Source organism: Coffea arabica, chromosome 1e (assembly GCF_036785885.1).
Source record: "Coffea arabica cultivar ET-39 chromosome 1e, Coffea Arabica ET-39 HiFi, whole genome shotgun sequence".
In the NCBI taxonomy this organism is placed as follows: domain Eukaryota; kingdom Viridiplantae; phylum Streptophyta; class Magnoliopsida; order Gentianales; family Rubiaceae; genus Coffea; species Coffea arabica.
In genome coordinates, this window is record NC_092311.1 from 34,835,297 (window position 1) to 34,857,851 (window position 22,555).

A 22,555-nucleotide genomic window follows, 5' to 3' on the forward strand; every position below is an offset into this window, starting at 1 on the left:
TTGTGCCTAATGCAAGAAATGAATCAATTACGCGGGGAAAATACTTAAAACAAGGACCAATCACAAAAACATTAAAAATAGCAATAATTTACATTCATTATCATGTCAAGATCCATACAATTAGCAAGTCATGAAGGAGTACAAAAATATAGCACATAGGTGACACAAAAGTATTTTTAGTCACATACGACTAAAGTAAAGTCAAGTGCCTCAAAAGTAGGCCACACAGTCATACAAAATACAATAGCCTCAGCACTAGCATCACCCCAACTAATTCTAACTATATCAGTCAAAAGGGCCAAAAGGGTCAATCACTCTGGGTCTAGTCCACAGTAGGGCTACCAGGTGGAATCTCCTCCTCAGGATCCTTCTCCGGATCTTCCTCCTGATCTGGACTCTGGATAATGTCCATCACCTCATCAATCAACCTACCAGTATCCGCTAGGATCCCAGAAATTCGATCTCGGACCTCCTCACCTAACCTAGTAAGTCGAGCCCTAGTCCTCTGAAGCTCCTTGCAAGTGACCTTAGCCGTAGCTACCTTGCCAGCTAATACCTCCTCAAGCTCAGCGATTCTCTCACCCTGAGCACTAACCATCTGTCTCTACTCCTCCACCTCCTCAAGTAAATCTCGGTTGGTGTTCACTAACTGACGACGCTCGTCGTCCAGAGCTAGTACAAGGTGGTTCGGGTAGGCAAACGTCAACCTACACGAACATCGAGAATACCTAGTAGAGGGCGAAGAACGCACACGTGCTCCCCCACCTAGAGCTCGGTAGTAATTAGGCCTAGGAGGCTCTACATGGCCATTAGCATGGTCATTCCCATTAGTTGCAAGGGTCCCGTTCCCATTCTCCATCCCTGTAAAACAACCACACTTTTCGGATTAGAAACTTAGTCACTAGCTCGCTCAGATATCACTTAAAGTATGACTAAGTCATCCTATCTCAAATTTTAAGGGTAAGGTTTCTAGTATATCTCCCAAATAGATCTCTAACCAAGCGCTCTGATACCAACTGTGACGCTCCCACTTCTCCCTAAGGCGAACCAAAGGGTATCCGCGGGAAGCCTGCCCAACTCTCGCCAGGACTCAAGACAATTCGATTCAAGTTTAACGATACATAACCGTTCATACAAGTCTAATAAAGAAAAGTCGCTTCCATAACCAAATATCCCGTCTTACACCACGAGTTCCAAAATACATCAAGTTTCCAAAATATATAACTGCCAAAGGTCTAGTCGATTACATTTGAAACCCGAATACAAAAGTACATCCCAAGGGTTTCTTCGAGTTTCACTCCAAGGCCGTTCCTGTTAAGGAAAACAAATCTACGGGGCGAGCAATTGCTTGTGGGGCCAAGAAACACACATGCAAGCACGTTGTCCAAATAATAATCCCAAATAACAAGAAAACGATAATATTCGAGTAATTAACAATTCAAGTGATATATAACAGAAACAATTCAAGGATATGGTAGCTCTCAGGAACTAAGTTTCACTTGCTTTGCCAGATCTCAATCGTATACTTTCCCGTGATGACTCTCCATCAACCGGATCGGTATTTCCAATCCATAGACTCCACTTTACTTCACAAGTCCTTCCACCTTACAACCCCCCCCCCCACCGGGCCCGAATGTCGATAAAGGCGCTACTGCATGAGTTGGCCAAGCAAGATCTCTCCAATAGATCAAACTTATCATTTCATTCCCATGGCTCACCAAAGTTCCCGACCAATCCCATGTCGGCTCGAGTCCCAAGGTCGGCCTATGGGTTTGGGCGTCTCCTATTTAACATTTATGAATCGAGTAGATTCACTCCAACGACGTTTGCAGTCATAGCATACCATTTCATTTCATTCAATCATTCAATATCATTCAATCGTTCATTTCATTCAATCCATTCAATACATTTTATTCCATTCATTTCATTTCAATCAATTCAATCACGATTCATTCAAATGAGAACGAGTGCGGTAAAGTACACACTCGACTCCATTTTCAAAATCTCCAATCATTAATAACAGTTAAACATGTATCAAGTTTGCATACACTTGACACTCACCAAGTAATTCAAGAAGTAAAGCACAAGCGGTTGTTTAGGCGTCTCCTGTGAGATCCTCTTGAAGGTCCTCTTGAGTGCCTGAGCAATAATAATAAACTATTACACACTATCACTGAAAACCCCTACTTATCGAGAAAGATTGCACTCATGTACAATTTAAGAAGATATCATGAGAATGAGCCTTAATTACTCGTAAATCGAGACTCAAAAGTGGGGTTTAAAAACACAAGAAAAATCTGATTTTCATCTTTGAAATCAAGTGTAAAATGGTCAAACGATATCGAAAGAAAATGGAGAGTTCTAAAAACTCAATTTCCTTTAAGTTCGGAAATTTCAGATTTGACAAGCAATCTTTGAAAAATCGTATCTCACTCTCTGTACGTCCAAAATTGGAAAACTTAGTACCGTTGGAAACTAGTTCTGAAGTACTAAAAGTTCCTAGAAGACATTTTTCCATGATTCAAAATGGAAGACATTCAAATTTTGGCCTCAAGTTGCTGATTTGGGCTCCCCGGACAGATTCGGGGTTGGTTTTTGACAAATTTTGAAAATTCGGAAAAATTCACAGAATATGAACTAGCCTCTCAAATTTGAAACTCAATTAGAGTTACAATCAATGTTTACAACACAACAAACGGAACAAGAAACAGAGTTTTGAGCGCCAGGATATAGCAGCTCAAAGTTGCTGAAAATTCCTCACTGAACAAGGATTTTCTAGATTTGAAACATAAATTTTGAGACTTCGGTTGGGCCTCGAAATGGACTTGGAATGGGATCAAATTTGATAGTATTACCCTACCATATAAGGGCTATTCCTCTGTCAAATTTCATACAAAAATTCGTACGGAAGGTCAGTTAACAAAGCCACTAAAGTTCCAAGAATTTCCAAGACAAACCTGCCTTGTACTTCCGTTTTCCTTTTTTTCTGACTTTTGGCCAATGAAATTGACTCAAATCCGGTAGCCAAATACATTTGGTAGGTGATTGACACCAAAAGTTTCAAAATAACAAGTCCCAATTCGAAATAAGCAATCACTGATGCAGTTCTATAATTCAGCCACAACTCACTCAATTCAACTTGGAATTGGGCGTGGTTAGTGGCGTTGGAAACTACATTCATAAGGCTACAATTTCTCAGAAGAAATAATTTTGAAATTCTGTCCATAACTAGCTCATATTCGAGCAACAAGTCACAGCACATAACAAGTTTTCTAACACAGCAGTGAAACAGGACAGTTAACTTTGAAAGGCTGGTACGGTTCACTCAAGTTGAATCAGGGGATGCATTTTATACCATTAGAAAACTGGAAGTATCTAGTTTCTAATACCGCAAATGGAACTCGATTTTGACATTGGAGCAAAGAGTTATGATCGTTTAAAGTTCGCTGCCAGAGTAACTCTGGACATGTTTTCCAGCCATGAAGAAATTTCGAAATTCAAACATTTACCCAACCAAATCAAGTGATTTTTGGTGGAAACTTTTCATACAACATATCTACATCAAAATCAAGATAATTTGACCACAAAAAATCACACCAAAAGGTGCGGCAAGAACAGGGCAGAACCGGCCCTTCTTCCTTTGAGTTTCTTTCTACTCTTTCAACTTAAATCCACTAGATTAACACTTAATGAACATAAATAACATTCAAAATCATCACATCAGTCCAACAAGTCCATTGTGGGATTTCATAGAGCCCACTCACATGATTTTCAACAATCCAAAGCTACCCACATGAAGCTACAAGTTTCTAAGTGCAATCTAACTTACAAAAGCTAAGATTCAAGAGTTGGATGATTAACTACCTTCTTAGATGATGAACTCGGAAAGTTTTGGTCCTTTGAGCTCCAAGAAACCATGAGGATGAAGCTCTCATCCTAGTCCAAGATGATCTCCAAGTGGTTTTGAGTTTGTGGTAGAAATTTGAAGTGATTTGGTTCAAGAAAGTGAGGTGAAATGATGAAGGTTTTTGATGTGAAACCCCGATCTAGACAACCAAAACACCATGGCTTAGGCAGCGGAAATTTGACCCAACTAATCCCTAGAAGTCACGAACAATTTTGATATTATCTCAACCCGTAACTACTCGAATTAACGAACCAAATTGGAGGTCGTAGAACGCCACAATCAAGGAGATACTCGATTGATAAGTTCGGGTGAATAACTTGAGAAGATTCTCAAGTATTCAAAGGAAACTCTCTTGCCAAAGAGAAAGTGAAAACTCACTAATTGTATTTAATAGCCAAAAACTGATCCCAAAACAAAGAGGAAGTAGGGCTATTTATAGCCCTTACAAGCATTAACCCTAATCCAAAAATTGACCAAACTACCCTACATACTTAGGAAGATTTTGGGCCTCACTTACTAACAAATGGGCCGCAATTAAACTAGCTTAATTACCTAGACTTTCTAAAGCGAGAAATAACCAAAATCAACGAGGAAAATCAAATAATCCTACTAAACTCAAGTATTCGTGCAATCAACTGGTCTTCACTTGAATCTTCCAATTCCCCATGTGCTTGAATGGGCCTTGGTCTTTATATTCTCATCAACATACAATACTTAGGAAGATTTTGGGCCTCACTTACTAACAAATGGGCCGCAATTAAACTAGCTTAATTACCTAGACTTTCTAAAGCGAGAAATAACCAAAATCAACGAGGAAATCAAATAATCCTACTAAACTCAAGTATTCGTGCAATCAACTGGTCTTCACTTGAATCTTCCAATTCCCTATGTGCTTGAATGGGCCTTGGTCTTTATATTCTCATCAACATACAATACTTAGGAAGATTTTGGGCCTCACTTACTAACAAATGGGCCGCAATTAAACTAGCTTAATTACCTAGACTTTCTAAAGCGAGAAATAACCAAAATCAACGAGGAAAATCAAATAATCCTACTAAACTCAAGTATTCGTGCAATCAACTGGTCTTCACTTGAATCTTCCAATTCCCCATGTGCTTGAATGGGCCTTGGTCTTTATATTCTCATCATTCCCCTCCTCTTAAAAGCGATTTGTCCCCAAATCATGACTCTCTTACAAAACAAAAGTGATGAGAGCATGTGTATAGTCACCAAACAGCCTGCATGTCGCCTTCTTAAGCGAAGAATGATCATGACATCCTTGTGTGGAACAAGGACAACTCGTGGTGGTGGTAGATACATGTTGCGGACAGCAAGATTTCCATGACAATGGTCACACAAGCGACGTCTCAACCCTATGGGTGGATCGTGAGCGGACGTCCGGTGAACCAAGGTTTGGTTGGGCTGCGAGTTGTACGCATCAAGACGTGCAAACATTGCATCAAAGGCCAATGTAACTCGACTAGTGTTGGTTGGAATTACTTGACCAGCACTCTCTTCGCAGATCTCTATGGTTGCGGGTATTGCACACTGCAAGATGAAGGATATCTGACCACGAACAACCTGCACCAATGAAAACACGTTAAACACCACCAAGGTGGAACGATCCAGCTCCCAGTGCCCGATGTTGTCCTCAGGCTTAGCGAGCAGGATCAATGTTCGCCCTTTCTTTTCCTTGCCTTCTAATCGATCCAACTCCCATTCCCTCTGTAAAATATTTTGGTCCTCTCGAACTTGTGTAGGTGAGAGTGGAACAAGTATGATCCTTATCCCTTTATGCATGAACGAGTATTTGTTGGAATGACCTTCATAAGTAACCTCGCTATCAAATTGCCAAGGTCTTCCAAGAATAAGATGGGCAGCTTGCATAGGAACCACGTCACACACTAACTCATCCTCATATCTCCCAATGTTAAACTTCACAGAAACCTGCTTGGACACTCGCACTTCGCCGCAATCACTAAACCATTGAAGCTTATATGGTGTAGGGTGATCTTGGACAGGTAGGTGTAACTTCTTGACAAATAAGGCACTGGCGACATTGGTACAACTTCCTCTGTCGATAATCAAGCTACACACTTTCCCGTTAACTAGACATCGGGTATAAAAGATGTTGGTACGCTGCTCTTCTTCATTTGTGCGTTGAGCACTCAATGCCAACCTTGTAACAAGGCCTAGTCCAACTGGTTGGTCAAGGGCAATTATCTCTTCTTCCTCAACCAATGGTGGCATGCCTTCATACTCATCCTCCTCATCCGTTAGCACTTCACCACTTGGAAGCATGAGCATGGTCCTTCGGTTTGGGCATTGGGACGCGATGTGACAGAAATCTTGACACTTAAAGCACTTAGTGTCGCGGTTTCTAGGTTTAGATGCCCCTAGATCAGCCTTAAATTCGGCTCTTTGGGTCGGTGTTGAAGATGACGAACCAGGCACCCATGCTTCATTCGAAACTCCACTTGCCTTAGCGGACTTTTGCTCGCTCGTGTGGGTAATCTCGCCTTTATACTGCGGAGTTCTCCAATTTTCAGATTGGGCGTTGGAGCTTTGGTGGGGGATACCCCTCCTCTTGAGCCTCCTTTCCACCTTGATAGCTTTGTCCAATAATTCATCCATGTCAAGGTAATGTTGGAGCTCCACAACATCTGCAATTTCAGCGTGTAGTCCTCTCAAGAAACGTGCCATGGTTGCTTCTATATCCTCCCGAACATCAGCCCGCAGCATGGCCATCTCCATCTCCTTGAAGTAATCCTCAACCGTCATACTACCTTGGGTGAGAGTTTACAATTTATGGTGCAAATCCTTGTGGTAATACGCTGGTATGAAGCGCTTCCTCAGGATCCTTTTGAGTTCTTCCCAAGTGCGAATGAGTGGTTCTTCATGTCTCTTTTGTCTGGTGCGAATCTGATCCCACCAAACGGCTGCGTATTCAGTGAACTCAATGGTTGCCAACTTCACTTTTTGGGACTCTGAGTAGTGGTTGCAGTCAAAAAGCATCTCAATCTTCCTCTCCCATTCCAAATATGCTTCAGGGTCCGACTTGCCTGGAAAGGTAGGAATTTTGAGCTTGATTCCCTTTAGTTCATCATCCCCTTGATTAGGGATGCGTTTATAATTCCGGAATCGGTTTCCATCTGCCATGTCCTCCTCATTGTTCGAATCACCTAACTCCTCCACGTATGGTTGTCTCTTGGAGGCATTCTTGCCTAGGGTTGATTGCTCCACCTTATCCTCCAGTGTATCAATTCTCTGAGCCATGCGATCAATGGCGCCTGTTAATGCTTCAAGAACATGTTTCATGTCATAAGGGTCACTTGTCGCATGAGTTTGAGACATGTTTATAGAGTACCTGCAAGGCTCAACAAACAGTTAGTAGAAACTGCCTCACTCACTCCCTTAGTGTATCACTCACCCTCGTATATGTCACTCCAAGCACTCCAATGGACTTACCAAAAACTTTTACCTGTTGGGTTAGGTAGTTTGAGAAATGCTGCTCAAGCCCAAATAATTGTCACCAACTTCTTCCTCAAGAGTAATTACGGAGATGTAGGAGAAAGTGTAGGGAAGTGTTCCTAAAAACTAGGAGAAAATATAGGAGAAAGTGTAGGAGAGTGTTCCTAAAATCTAGGAAGAGAATATAGGAGAGTTTCCTAAAGTAGATGAGAGAATATAGGAGAGTTTCCTAAAGTGGATGAGAGAATATAGGAAAGGTCCTAAAAATGCATGAGAGAATTTAGGAAAGTTTCCTAAAAATAGATGGGAGACTTTAGGAAAGTTTCCAAAAGAAATGGATGAGAGAGTTTAGGAAAGTTTCCTAAAAAATGGATGAGTGAATTTAGGAAAGTTTCCTAAAAAAATGGATGAGAGAATTTAGGAAAGTTTCCAAAAAAAATGGATGAGAGAGTTTGGGAAAGTTTCCTAAAAAGGTAGGAGAGAGAGTGTCTAAGTGAGTACAAAGAGTTATCCAAGTGCTTTACTTAGTTTCCTAATTGATTTTGGAAACAAGTTAGTTTTTGGAAACCCTTTGAAAATCCTTTTCCTCTTGAACAACTTTTGGTAACCTTCTTAAAACAACTTTTGGTAATTTTCTTGAAACAACTTTTGGTAACCTTCTTGAAACAACTTTTGGTAATCTTCTTGAAACAACTTTTGGTAACTTCCAAATTCTACTCCAAGAAAGATTGTACAAATCAGATTTGGTTCCCTATTCAAAACAATTCGGTTGCCACTTTCTTTACTTTCCTTTTTTTTTTCTTGCCAACCGATTCCTCTTTTCTTTCTTTTTCTTTTCGTTTTTGTTTTCTATTTTTTTTTCTTGACTACAACTATCAACCACGACACAAAACAAGGAAGTCCACAAATAATAACTACCAATAACTCCAAGATCTTTCAAGAACTTTCAAGGAAGTTGTCAGGAACTTCAGAAATTTCAAGATTGTGATCAAGAATGCAAGAACCTCAAGATTATTGTAAATTCTCTTCAAGATTCACAAAATTCCAACAAGTTTTGCCAAAATCCAGATTTGAAAACCAAGTAAACAAATTGGATAACACAAACAACAAGGCTGGACAGATTTGTATTCTGATGAACAGTAACTATGAACAGTATCGGTGAACAGTACCCAGGCAGTCATTTTGTATCGGCCATAACTCTTTGCTCTGATGTCGAAATTAAGTGCCGTTTGTGGCATTGGAAACTAGACATTTCCAGCTTTCCATTGGTACCAATTTCACGTTCTGGTTCCACTTGAGTGAATCACACCATTCGATTGAAAATCACTGTCCTGTTTCGTTTCTCTCCAGGAGACAGGACAGGACTTGTATCTTGATGCTCAAAAACGAGCTGTTTGTGGATAGAATTTGAAAATGGTTCCTTCTGATAAAATTCAGCTTTATGAATTTATTTTCCGACGCCACCAACCATGCTCAATTCCAAGTTTAATTGAGTGAGTTGTGACCAAAGTTTGAAACTGACTCAGTTATGAATTTCTTCATTTTGGACTGATCTTTAACTAATCTTGGTTTGGAACTTGTACTTGAAATTCTTGGTGTTAGTCACCCACAAATTTTGTTTTGAATGCCTCTTAGACATTTTCTATGCTGATGGACCGTGTTTGAGGTACTTTATAAGCTAAATGTTTTGAAAACGGAAAACGGAACTCACAAGGCAGATCTGCCTTGGAATTTTTGAAACTTTGGTGTTTTGGTTAATCAACTTCCCATGCTTATTTATCCATGAAATTTGGCATAGAAATAGTCCTTATATGAAAGTATTATACAGCTAATTTTGGTTCCATTCTGAGTCCATCTCGGTGTTCAATCAAAGTCCCAAAGTTGTGAATTAAACCTGGAATTTACTTAACAGTTTCACATTTTCACTAACTTTGAGCTACCAAATCTTGGTGCTCAAAACTCCGTTTCTCATTCCGCTTGTTTTGTTTTAAACGTTGATTGTAACTCTAATTGAGTTACAAATTTCGGAGGCTGATTTACAACGTGCGAATTTTACCGAATTTTCAAAGTTGCCCAAAAACCAATCTTGAAACTGTCTTGGTATTCTAAAGCAATAACTTTGAGCCAACTTTTGAATGTCATCCATTTGGAATCATGGAAAAGTATATTCTAAGAACTTTTAGAACTTTTGAAGAAGTTTTCAATGGTATTAAGTTTTCCAATTTTGGATCTATATAATGCAAGATATGATTTTTCTAAAATCGATACCCAAAGCTGAAATTTGTCAAATTCTTAGAAAATAAGATTTTTGAAACTTGCCTTCTTTTCTCGATATCGATTGAACATTTTGAACTCGATTTCAGGAAAAATGCTAGTCTTTCTCTTTAGAGTTTAAAACTTCACTCTTGAGCCTCGATTATGAATAATTAAGACCCAATTCATGAATTCTCTTTAGATTGTACAACCTTCTTTGATAAGTAGGGGTTCTAAGTGATAGTGTATAATAGTTGATGGTTGTTTGCTCAGGCACTCGCGGGAACCTTCAAGAGGATCTCGGAGCGGACACCTAAAACGCTTGTTTGAGAACTACTTGCTTGTTTTGACTAGGTGAGTGTTCCATATAGGAATACGTAATTGAATAAGTCTAGGATATGCTTATTTCATGATTATTAAGTGTTAAGTACTATGTGTTAAGTATTTACCATACTCATGCCTATTTAAGGAATGTGTACTTGCATTGCATATTTACATGAATTGGTTAAATGATTAACCATATCAAATGACCATATGAACTCGATACATGTTTAACTTGTTAGATTGCTTGCCTAGCCTACTTGGTTTTGAAAAAATGGAGTCGAGTGTGTATTTTATCGCACTCGTTCTCTTTTGAAATGAATAACTCATGCTTGGAAGTGCTCCAATAACATGACTTGGTATACTATGGTTGCATACGTCGTTGGAGTGAATCTCCTCGACGCTCACATGGTAAACATGGGATAACGGCCAATGATGGCCTATTCATATGACAAATGCCGGTCAATTGACCGTCACTACTCAACCGTTAACCGTCAACCGTTAACCGTCAACCGTTAACCGTTTACCAACCAACATTACTACCTGATTACTTGACTATTTGCTCACATGATTTCCAATCTACATGACTATTCGATATCCGTGAATTACATGCTCCCATGAAATCAACTTGTATTGCTTACGTGCTTATGTGCTAAGTATCCACTTGATTACTTGATTATCATGAATCACATGTTACATGAAGCTGTCCATTATTGTTAGGCGAGTGTGTACTTTATCTCACTCGACCTACCCAAATGATGAATTTTACCTTTTGTCGAATTACTTGGTTACCTGTGCATGTTGTAAGCTTTAAGCTGAACTGGGCCCTGCTCATGGTTACTAACCTACTCGAGCCAGGACTGGGGTCGGTCGGGTAGGTTGGAACCTTGGGACACCGTTTCGGTATACTCGAGTATTACCACTGGAGGGATAAGGTGATGGCCAGTCAAACTGAGGGGATCCGGAACTCATAAGGTGCAGATGACCGACAGAGTTCCACTGGAATACCGTATCCTACAGTATATGTTTACCTTGTATCATGATAATTGTTTCATGCTAAAATGTCAACATGAAATCCTGAGCCATGCCTGCGGTATGCTCCATATTTGTTACCTGTTCAATGTACTCATATCATGGTACCTGTTTCATGTTAATGCTCCCTACCTGTAATATGCTGAATTACTCGCACCGGTAATAAGCTCCAATTACTCGTGAACTATACATGCCAATGTCTTGAACCATGATAACATGCCATTGTGTAACCTTGAACCACGCATATGATATGCCCAACTTACTTGATTTATTTGAATTGTTAGAGTGTCTTGGAACCTCGTTGGGCTGTGTAGCTCATCCCACGTTGTGGTTTTCTTTTACAGGGTTCGAGACCAAGGATACTCGTGAGTAGTACTAGATTGTTTTCTTTTGAAGATTTTAAGTTATATTATAACGGATGGCTATTGTACCCCTTTTCCGTTGGGTTGTATTTAAGCTTGGAAAGCTACATAATTGTAAGTGTGAGATATTTGAAGTACTTTAATTATGTATTGAAGTTACTTAAAGTATTTCGGGCTTTTGAATGATGGATTGTAGTGAGTCCTGGCGAGAGTTGGGCAGGCGTCCCGCTGATACCCTTTGGTTCGCCTTAGGGAGAAGTGGGGGCGTCACAGTTGGTATCAGAGCCATATGCCGACAGTTGGGACTTTAAGTCCTTCGTCTGGAAAAGCCCCGAGCCTCTCGTTCGTGAAGAGTCACGAAGCGAAACTCTCCGTAGGGGATGCCCGCGTGCGGGTGGCAAGCTGATAGGTACCCCGTGATGTGACCCTGAGAACTGTCACAGTTGGTATCAGAGCTTAGGTTTCAGATCTTTGTAGAGTATCCTAGGCTTCAATGTTTAGGATGCCGGATTGTGGGACTGTTTTGAAAGTTAAATGATTGCTTGTAGCGATGAAATTTAGAGCCACTTCGCGTGGTCTCTACAAAGGAGCAAGATAGGACCAAGTGGTGTTATGTTCCTTACTATGTGATTGAGTAAAGGCTTAAGTGCCCTTCTAGAAATGTAAGCTGTGAATCATGAATATTATAGGTTGTAAAATTTTTATCTTGATAATTGGAGGGAATTTGATATGTATGTTGGGTAGGAATCTCGAATGTGGTGATTTGCTCTTGGGACCGGCCGGCTCGAGTTGTGAATTACCCTATTTCGGATTCTTGTACCCGAGTACTTGAAAGTGGAAAGCAACCCTAAGGGCTTGATATCTCCATTTGTGGGGAATATGAATGAATTGATATTTCATGTGAATGGTTACAGGAAACCAATAATTGTTTGGTTAAGATGGTACGATAATTAAGAGTGGAAGATGTAAAATATCGTAACCCAAAAGATCCTTGTGTTGGGATTGAAATCGAGCATGTTAGGGAACGAGAATCGTCTAGTTCCAATTAATCTAGTGAATCTCTACTTGTGATCTTTCATAGTGAGACGATGGGAGTAGAACTTAAGAGTTTGCGCCTTGGAGTTGAATGTACTTGTGATAATCACTTGTTTATTTTTGTTATTGACTATGACTTGGCATGAACTTTGCTTGGCCATAACTTGTTTTATGATTTAATGAACTCTAGTTTGTGTTTACTTGCATAGTGATAATGATATTTGTATATGTGATTTCTTTTCCTTTAAAGGTTGTTACTAGCATATGTGTGTAGTTCGACTATGGCTTAGTGTGAGATTTATACGTATGTGTATAGACTAGCTGTGAATATGGAAACTAGAGGACAACGAAAGGGACGTCAACCTAGACAACCCCGAAATGAAAGAGTAGATAATGGATCTGATATTGACCAAAATGCTGAGCTAAGTGCTGGGAGAGGAAATGACCAAATGGGACAAGTTTTAACTCGCATGACGGATATCCTAGAGCTCTTAGTAGCTCAACAAGGTCAAGGTGTTGGACAAGGAAACCAACGGGGAAACCAAGAAATAGGGGAGGATCGAGCTTTAGAGCGGTTTCAGAAATTTTTCCCGCCCAAGTTTGCTGGAGGACCTGATCCAGAGGTGGCTGAGAATTGGTTAGAGAATATAAGAAATATATTCGATGCCTTGGATTACACAGAGGAGAGACAAGTCACCTTTGCTGTATTTCAACTTGAAGGAGCAGCCCGAGCATGATGGAATGTTATAAGAAACAAGTGGGAAAGGGATCAAACCCTAAGGACTTGGATAAACTTTGTACGTGAATTTAATGAGAAATTTCTTCCTCCACTTGTCCAAGAAAAGAGAGAAGATGATTTTATAAAGCTTCGTCAAGGAACTTTGAGCGTAGCTGAGTATGAAACACGCTTTACGACGTTATCTACATATGCCCCAGAATTGGTGGCTACTGAACGGAAGAGAATAAGACGGTTTATCCAAGGATTAGATTTAGAGATCCAAGATGCCCTTGCCGCAGCACAGGTTGACACATTTAGTGACGCTCTCGAGAAGGCGCAAAGGGTAGAGAGCACAAAATCTCAACTGAGAGCCTTTCAAGCGAAGAAAAGAGATGCATCCGATAATAGACCCAGAGAAATTGAACCACCACCCAAAGTTAGAAAAGAAGTGGATGGAGTAGGACCGTTACTTCCTGCACCACTCATGATAAAGGAACCAAAAGGGACGATGTCGCGAGGGACTTCAGTAGGACAGGCACGATCAAAGAAAACCTCGCAAGCAAGTCAGGTCACAACACCTCGTCCGACCTGTGGATATTGTGGAAGGACGAATCACACTGAAGAAAACTGTTGGCTAAAGGGACGAAAATCTATGGGATGTGGGAGTACCAACCATAAAGTTCATGACTGTCCAATGAGGTATCCACGACAAGGAAATGGAACTGTCCCTCGACAAGTTAATGGAAGGAGAAACCGAACAGTGACATCTGAAAGAACGCATGACAGGAACACACTACACGGTTCAGAGCTGTTTGAGATTACAGAAGGTATGAATTTCGAGAACGAAATTCTTTTAACGAGGGGAGGTTGTGAGGACTCGCAAAATTTACATATTTAATCTCCTATTTCTAGCTTATTTAATTATTTATTTGGTCTTTTATTCCGAATATTATTTTCTAAGCTCTTGAGACCTAATTACATGAAAATATAGTTTCATTATATTTTTAAAGTGACTTGTTTCAAAAATTAATTTTCGAGAGCTCGTTTAGTGAAAATAGTAAACACGTCTTTGGAAATCTTGACCGATTGAGAGTACAATAAATTTGGAATATTAGATACATGTGCAATGGACCTAAATTAGGTATTTTAATGTTTAAATACTCAAGTGATAGTTATTAGTACTATCGATATAAGAATTTCTCGGAAGTTTCGCGTTATCGCGCTTATATTGGAGATACGCGTTTTCACACGCGCGATTTAAATTGAGGAACGTTAGACCCTTATTTTGGGACAATTGAGAGTGAATAATATTTATATGAATATAAGTGCATTAGAGGTTTAGCGCACTAGTGAAACAAACTCGAGAGGAATCGAGCACGAAACGCGGGAAAAAGAGTTGACCTTTGAATCAATGAGAGCCACACATTTTAGTTTCACATGGGAGCATCACACTAGATTAAAACCCTCCATATACTTACCTCAATTGCTGCCTCTTTTGCTTCCATTCCAGCCGTGCAACATCAAGATAGAAAAGGACCAAGTTTACTTCACCAAATCCTACTCAATCTTCATCCGATTCACACCAAACTTAAACCACCCTTAGCTTAACACTTGAGGAGTATTTTGAGCTGCAAAAGAGAGCTGAAAAGCCACGGTTTTCTGGAGCAAAGAGTGGCCAAAATTTCTGCCTTCATCATCTAATCAAGTAGGTGTTAATCCAACACTTAAATCTTGCTTTATGAAGATCATCTTACATGTATAAGGTAGTATTTGCATTTGGGTAGCTTGTTTATGGTGTAAAATGAAATGGATGGGCTCTATGAACTCCCACCCTTGTCTTGATGGCTGATGTGATGATTGATGATGAATTTAATGTTGGTTTAGTGCTCAAAATGGTAGATTAATGGTGTATTATTAGTATGAACTTCAAGAGATGCATGGGGTAAAAGTTCCGATTCTGCCCCTACTTTGAACGTACCTATTCCTGCAGAATTTTGGGGATCTAATGGCTTGTATATGATGTTTATATGTTGTATAGATGGTGTACAAAATTTCGTTGAAAAATATTGAGGTTTGATTGGTCAAATGAGTTGATTTCCAAAGTTAGCAAAATTGGAAAATGAATCCCGTATTGCCCAGGCAGTCATTTTGTATCGGCCATAACTCTTTGCTCTGATGTCAAAATTAAGTGCCGTTTGTGGCATTGGAAACTAGACATTTCCAGATTTCCATTGGTACCAATTTCACATTCTGGTTCCACTTGAGTGAATCACACCATTCGATTGAAAATCACTGTCCTGTTTCGTTTCTCTCCAGGAGACAGGACAGGACTTGTATCTTGATGCTCAAAAACGAGCTGTTTGGGGATAGATTTTGAAAATGGTTCCTTCTGATAAAATTCCGCTTTATGAATTTATTTTCCGACGCCACCAACCATGCTCAATTCCAAGTTTAATTGAGTGAGTTGTGACCAAAGTTTGAAACTGACTCAGTTATGAATTTCTTCATTTTGGACTGATCTTTAACTAATCTTGGTTTGGGACTTGTACTTGAAATTCTTGGTGTTAGTCACCCACAAATTTTGTTTTGAATGCCTCTTAGACATTTTCTATGCTGATGGACCGTGTTTGAGGTACTTTATAAGCTAAATGTTTTGAAAACGGAAAACGGAACTCACAAGGCAGATCAGCCCTGGAATTTTTGAAACTTTGGTGTTTTGGTTAATCAACTTCCCATGCTTATTTATCCATGAAATTTGGAATAGAAATAGTCCTTATATGATAGTATTATACTACTAATTTTGGTTCCATTCTGAGTCCATCTCGGAGTTCAATTAAAGTCCCAAAGTTGTGAATTAAACCTGGAATTTACTTAACAGTTTCACATTTTCACTAAATTTGAGCTACCATATCTTGGTGCTCAAAACTCCCTTTCTCGTTCCGCTTGTTTTGTTTTAAACGTTGATTGTAACTCTAATTGAGTTACAAATTTCGGAGGCTTATTTACAACGTGTGAATTTTACCGAATTTTCAAAGTTGCCCAAAAACCAATCTTGAAACTGTCTTGGTATTCTAAAGCAATAACTTTGAGCCAACTTTTGAATGTCATCCATTTGGAATCATGGAATAGTATATTCTAAGAACTTTTAGAACTTTTGAAGAGGTTTCCAATGGTATTAAGTTTTCCAATTTTGGATCTATATAATGCAAGATATGATTTTTCTAAAATCGATACCCAAAGCTGAAATTTGTCAAATTCTTAGAAAATAAGATTTTTGAAACTTGCCTTCTTTTCTCGATATCGATTGAACATTTTGAACTCGATTTCATGAAAAATGCTTGTCTTTCTCTTTAGAGTTTAAAACTTCACTCTTGAGCCTCGATTATGAATAATTAAGACCCAATTCATGAATTCTCTTTAGATTGTACAACCTTCTTTGATAGGTAGGGGTTCTAAGTGATAGTGTATAATAGTTGATGGTTGTTTGCTCAGGCACTCGCGGGAACCTTCAAGAGGATCTCGGAGCGGACACCTAAAACGCTTGTTTGAGAACTACTTGCTTGTTTTGACTAGGTGAGTGTTCCATATAGGAATACGTAATTGAATAAGTCTAGGATATGCTTATTTCATGATTATTAAGTGTTAAGTACTATGTGTTAAGTATTTACCATACTCATGCCTATTTAAGGAATGTGTACTTGCATTGCATATTTACATGAATTGGTTAAATGATTAACCATATCAAATGACCATATGAACTCGATACATGTTTAACTTGTTAGATTGCTTGCCTAGCCTACTTGGTTTTGAAAAAATGGAGTCGAGTGTGTATTTTATCGCACTCGTTCTCTTTTGAAATGAATAACTCATGCTTGGAAGTGCTCCAATAACATGACTTGATATACTATGGTTGCATACGTCGTTGGAGTGAATCTCCTCGACGCTCACATGGTAAAAATGGGATAACGGCCAATGATGGCCTATTCATATGACAAATGCCGGTCAATTGACCGTCACTACTCAACCGTTAACCGTCAACCGTTAACCGTTTACCAACCAACATTACTACCTGATTACTTGACTATTTGCTCACATGATTTCCAATCTACATGACTATTCGATATCCGTGAATTACATGCTCCCATGAAATCAACTTGTATTGCTTACGTGCTTATGTGCTAAGTATCCACTTGATTACTTGATTATCATGAATCACATGTTACATGAAGCTGTCCATTATTGTTAGGCGAGTGTGTACTTTATCTCACTCGACCTACCCAAATGATGAATTTTAACTTTTGTCGAATTACTTGGTTACCTGTGCATGTTGTAAGCTTTAAGCTGAACTGGGCCCTGCTCATGGTTACTAACCTACTCGAGCCAGGACTGGGCTCGGTCGGGTAGGTTGGAACCTTGGGACACCGTTTCGGTATACTCGAGTATTACCACTGGAGGGATAAGGTGATGGCCAGTCAAACTGAGGGGATCCGGAACTCATAAGGTGCAGATGACCGACAGAGTTCCACTGGAATACCGTATCCTACAGTATATGTTTACCTTGTATCATGATAATTGTTTCATGCTAAAATGTCAACATGAAATCCTGAGCCATGCCTGCGGTATGCTCCATATCTGTTACCTGTTCAATGTACTCATATCATGGTACCTGTTTCATGTTAATGCTCCCTACCTGTAATATGCTGAATTACTCGCACCGGTAATAAGCTCCAATTACTCGTGAACTATACATGCCAATGTCTTGAACCATGATAACATGCCATTGTGTAACCTTGAACCACGCATATGATATGCCCAACTTACTTGATTTATTTGAATTGTTAGAGTGTCTTGGAACCTCGCTGGGTTGTGTAGCTCATCCCACGTTGTGGTTTTCTTTTACAGGGTTCGAGACCAAGGGTACTCGTGAGTAGTACTAGATTGTTTTCTTTTGAAGATTTTAAGTTATATTATAACGGATGGCTATTGTACCCCTTTTCCGTTGGGTTGTATTTAAGCTTGGAAAGCTACATAATTGTAAGTGTGAGATATTTGAAGTACTTTAATTATGTATTGAAGTTACTTAAAGTATTTCGGGCTTTTGAATGATGGATTGTAGTGAGTCCTGGCGAGAGTTGGGCAGGCGTCCCGCGGATACCCTTTGGTTCGCCTTAGGGAGAAGTGGGGGCTTCGCACTTTCTAAAGCGAAAAATAACCAAAATCAACGAGGAAAATCAAATAATCCTACTAAACTCAAGTATTCGTGCAATCAACTGGTCTTCACTTGAATCTTCCAATTCCCCATGTGCTTGAATGGGCCTTGGTCTTTATATTCTCATCAGTTTTGCTCCTTCTTTTCCTTGGTGTTGTTCGGCCACAATGAGAGAAAAGAGAGAGAGTGTTGCAGCTGCAAAAGCTTCTTGAGTAAGCTTGGTAGGTGAAAGGTTTAAGTGCTCGAAAGTCAACCCTCCAATAGTGCGTGTACGCGCGCGTTTCGTGCTCGTTTCCTCTCGGGTTTGTTTCACTTGTGCACTAAACCTCTAATTCACTTCCATTAACACTATTATTATTCACTCTTAATAGTCTAAAAATAAAGGTCTAAAGTCCCTCAATTAATCGCACGCGCAAAACGCATACTTCCGATTTGTGCGCGATAAAACGAAATTTCTAAGGAATTTTTATAACGATAGTATAACTAACTAATACTTGGGTAATAAATCATGAAAATAACTATTTTGGAGCAAACCAATAAATAAGTGAATAAATCGATAAAATAATTAAATGAAAATAAGATAAATTACGAGTCCTCACAGATGAAGCCTATCAAAGCCAAATGCTAAAATTCACAAAAATAAATCAAAACCCTCTCACCAAACCCCAAACAAAAATATTACCCAAATCTAAACTATTTTTCAAAATCCAAATAAAAAACTATGAATCTACCAAAAATTATTAAACCTCCAAATTTCATCCTAAAATTCACCAATAATCTATCCAAAAAATCATATTAGAATATACCAAAGAAAATAACATTTTAAAAGGATAAAATTGATTAAATTTTTAATTTTTGGGCCATAGTAGAATTAAGTCAAAATCTGGGGGTCAACATGCAATTTTGGAAAGTTTCCATGCATAAGCTTCGAAGAAGCTTTCCTCTTCACTGATTTCCTTTTTCTGCCACTTTCTGTGTTTATATAGTGCAATTTTTTCTTTGCTAAACACAACTAAATTCTCAATTAACATCAAAGCTTTGGTTTTAAGCGGCAAAATCATAGAAATTCAATGAGCAAATACGCAAATCTTCTGCAACAAAAGTTCCGCAATCTTCTGGGTTTCATTCCAATCGTATAAATCATGCCAATCAAACCTCAAGCTAGCAAAATGTGCAACTTACACCGTTTATCGCTAAAACCCAACAATCAAAATTGCACCAACACAAAAAACAGCAACTAGGGAAACATCAAGACAGCAAAACATGATAACAATCACGGAGCCAAACCAGCAGCAAAATGTCATAGGATTCATGCCTTTTGGACTCGGATTCTCATGAAAACAGTGTTAAAGCAAGAAAGGGAGAAGCAATGGTTACCTCAGAATGTTTGTGGTATCAAAGCAACGTGAAATCTCCATGAAACGGCGTGCCGACTCTTGAAATGAAGCAAATGGAACTTTGCCGCAAAAATTCAGCGATGATGAACCTAATACTTTGGGTCCCGATTTGGGAGGGTTATAGATGTTTTTTTGGGGAGATTCCTAAGTGAAAGTTCTTTTATTACTTGCCAAGATGGTGCAGAAATCAAGAGCTCACTCAAAAGCTAAGAAATTGGTCAGAATTTGCCAAGAAAGCAGGCTGGTTTGTCAGCCTGGTGATGAATTTTTTTTGCAGCAGATTTTTCTCTTTTTCTTCTACTCAATCGTCCCTCTCTTTTCCTCTCTCACTCTCTTTCTTTTCCCTTTCTGTTTCTTGTCTGAAGTTCTCTGTTCTCCCCCAGATCCCCCCCACTTTCTTTCTTCCTTTTCTCTTTTCTTTTCTTCCTCTCTTCCCTTGCTTGCTCCCGAAACCCTCTCCTTCCTTTTCTGGTTTCTCTCCTCCTGTTTCTTTCTTTTTGCTCTTTTCCTTTTCTTCCTCCTGCCCTCAGCTCTTTCCTTGTTTTTTTCCCTCTTTTCCCAGATTTCTCCAAGCTCTCCTGGTTTCTTTCCTTTCTTGTTTTTCCAGCCCTGCCCGTAGCTCTTTGTTTTTCTTTTCTCCTTGCTTTTTCCTCCTTTCTTCCCAGAGCTCCTCACCAGCTCTTTTCTTTTGCTCCAGCCCGCAGCTTCCTCTCCCCTTTCTTGCTTTCCAGTCACGTCCTTCCTCCCTTTCTTACTTAGTTTTTTTTTTTGTTTTTCTCTCTCCCAGAATCTCCTCTCTTGCTCCCTTCTTCAGTTTTTTTTTGCTCTTTTTCTCCTCCCCGGGGCGAAAGCTCTCTCTTCTCTCTCGGTTCCTTTTCCCCTTGTCCCGTAGCTTCTTTTCTTGTTTTTCCTTTTTCTTTTGTTTGTTTTTTCCCGGTCTTCCAAGTGTCCTAGCCACCTATCCTCTAGATATTGTGGTGTCAAAAGAAAAATAGAGACATTTGTCTCATTTGTATGCACTCCACCTAGCTATTGTGCATGGCCTTCACCTATCTTCTTTTTATTTATTTATTTTTTGTTTTTCAAAATCAATTTAAGTAAACAAAAATATTAATTCCTAATTGAAATTGCATTGCAAAATTTTCATTTATTTTAAAGAAATTGAATCTTAAAAGGATTAAAAACAAATTTTTTGAATTTTTGTGAGAATTTTCCTTTTCAAAAATTTAATGCAAAAATATCTTAAAAAGAAAAATGATGAACCTAATTTATAAAAATAATCAAAAATAAACACTAACAATCATTTTACAAACTTAATCAATCTAAAATAACATAAAAACAAGAATAAAAAATAAAAAATAAAGCTAAAATTGAGAAAAACAAAAAAAATGAAATTTTGGTGTCTACAAGTACTTTTTAACAAATCACTGTAACCCCAAATGAACCTTAAGAAAGACTCAATTCAACAAAAATAATAAAGCAACACTATGTACTTGTATATAATAATAATGAGATAAATAAGGACAAAATATAAATACTAATGAAAGTAGCTACTTAAACCAATTTGAATTATTTACTATAAACAAAACCTTATCATTAGCACTGAATTTCAAAACTTTTGATTTTTAAAATTCAACTGTGCAATTTTTGAATTTGAAATTCAACTTTTGCACACATATTATGAATCAAACGACGATTGTGTATACATTATCAGTGTATATAAGATTCACTCTATCTAAAATGATTAATCTTTCGTACACTAACAGTGTATACATTGTCAGCGTTGGATGAAAGACAACTATGCAAAATTTGAATTTGAAATTCAACTTTTGTACATATGATATAAATCAAATGATGATAGTGTGTATACTATCAATGTATATAATATTTACTCTATCTAAAATAGTACATGAAAAGAATAGAAATAGGGTTTCTCTATTGGGCACCCGTTAATATATCTAACATTCACCTAATCTACCATATATACATATATTAATAATTATGATTTTTTCTTATAATTATATACTTTCCTTATTTAATCTTATCTACCATCATTTGTATTTATTTACTTTTTCTAATTAATCATACATTTCTAAAAATATGACACCTGAAATATATCTTAGTGGGTGCCCAAGCCCACAAAAAAATATATATTTAGCCTTGTGTAGTTATATTTTTTATTTTATTTTAGTACGTACTTTTTTCAAAATAAATCACAGCAAAATCCAAAAGAAGATTTTAAATGCCAGTATTAACTTTTTTTAGCATTATTGATAGACACTATCCCTAAGGGTGGACACGAGTCAAGTACCCGTCCTGTGCACCATTTGGCTGACCTGATCTGCATCTTGTGGGTTATCCATTTTTTGACCCTTACCCGCCTCACATATCAGCGGGTACCCTGTTGAGATAGGGTCGAATTAATGAGTACTCGTCCTATCCCACTTATCATTTAATTTTTTTAAAAAAGTAATGTATACTAATTTAATTTTATATTTTACATATTCATATAAGATTTAATAAAGATTTTTTCTCAAAAAAAAGTCCCCCACCAACAAATAATATGTGAAGTGAACACAAGGAAAAGGAAAATTTAAAAGAATTCAAAGTCAATAAAAATTTGAAATAAGTAACACATTTTTTAAAATATAAATTCCATATTAATTAAACTTTTTTCTAAAAAATATAAGATCATGACATGACAAATGAATCTTATAAACAAACTATAGTCTTTGATATTTGTAATGCAATTTGTTGAATGAAATTACTCATTTAACTCTAAAAATATTATTTTATATTATATATATATAAATAAAAAAATAAAATATATATATGTGCGAGCGGATTCAG

The 22,555-nt window shown here is 38.1% G+C and overlaps 1 long non-coding RNA gene across 1 annotated transcript; it reads right to left on the reverse strand.

Annotated features, from left to right (window-relative positions):
• Positions 1-1,089: 1,089 nt before the first annotated feature.
• On the reverse strand, positions 1,090-20,625 carry LOC140009328 (uncharacterized). The gene is made up of 3 exons (XR_011816735.1): positions 19,686-20,625; positions 2,062-2,139; positions 1,090-1,311 (listed from the first exon to the last, which is right to left on the reverse strand). It is a non-coding gene; the product is annotated as an uncharacterized lncRNA (long non-coding RNA).
• Between the last annotated feature and the right edge of the window lie 1,930 nt (positions 20,626-22,555).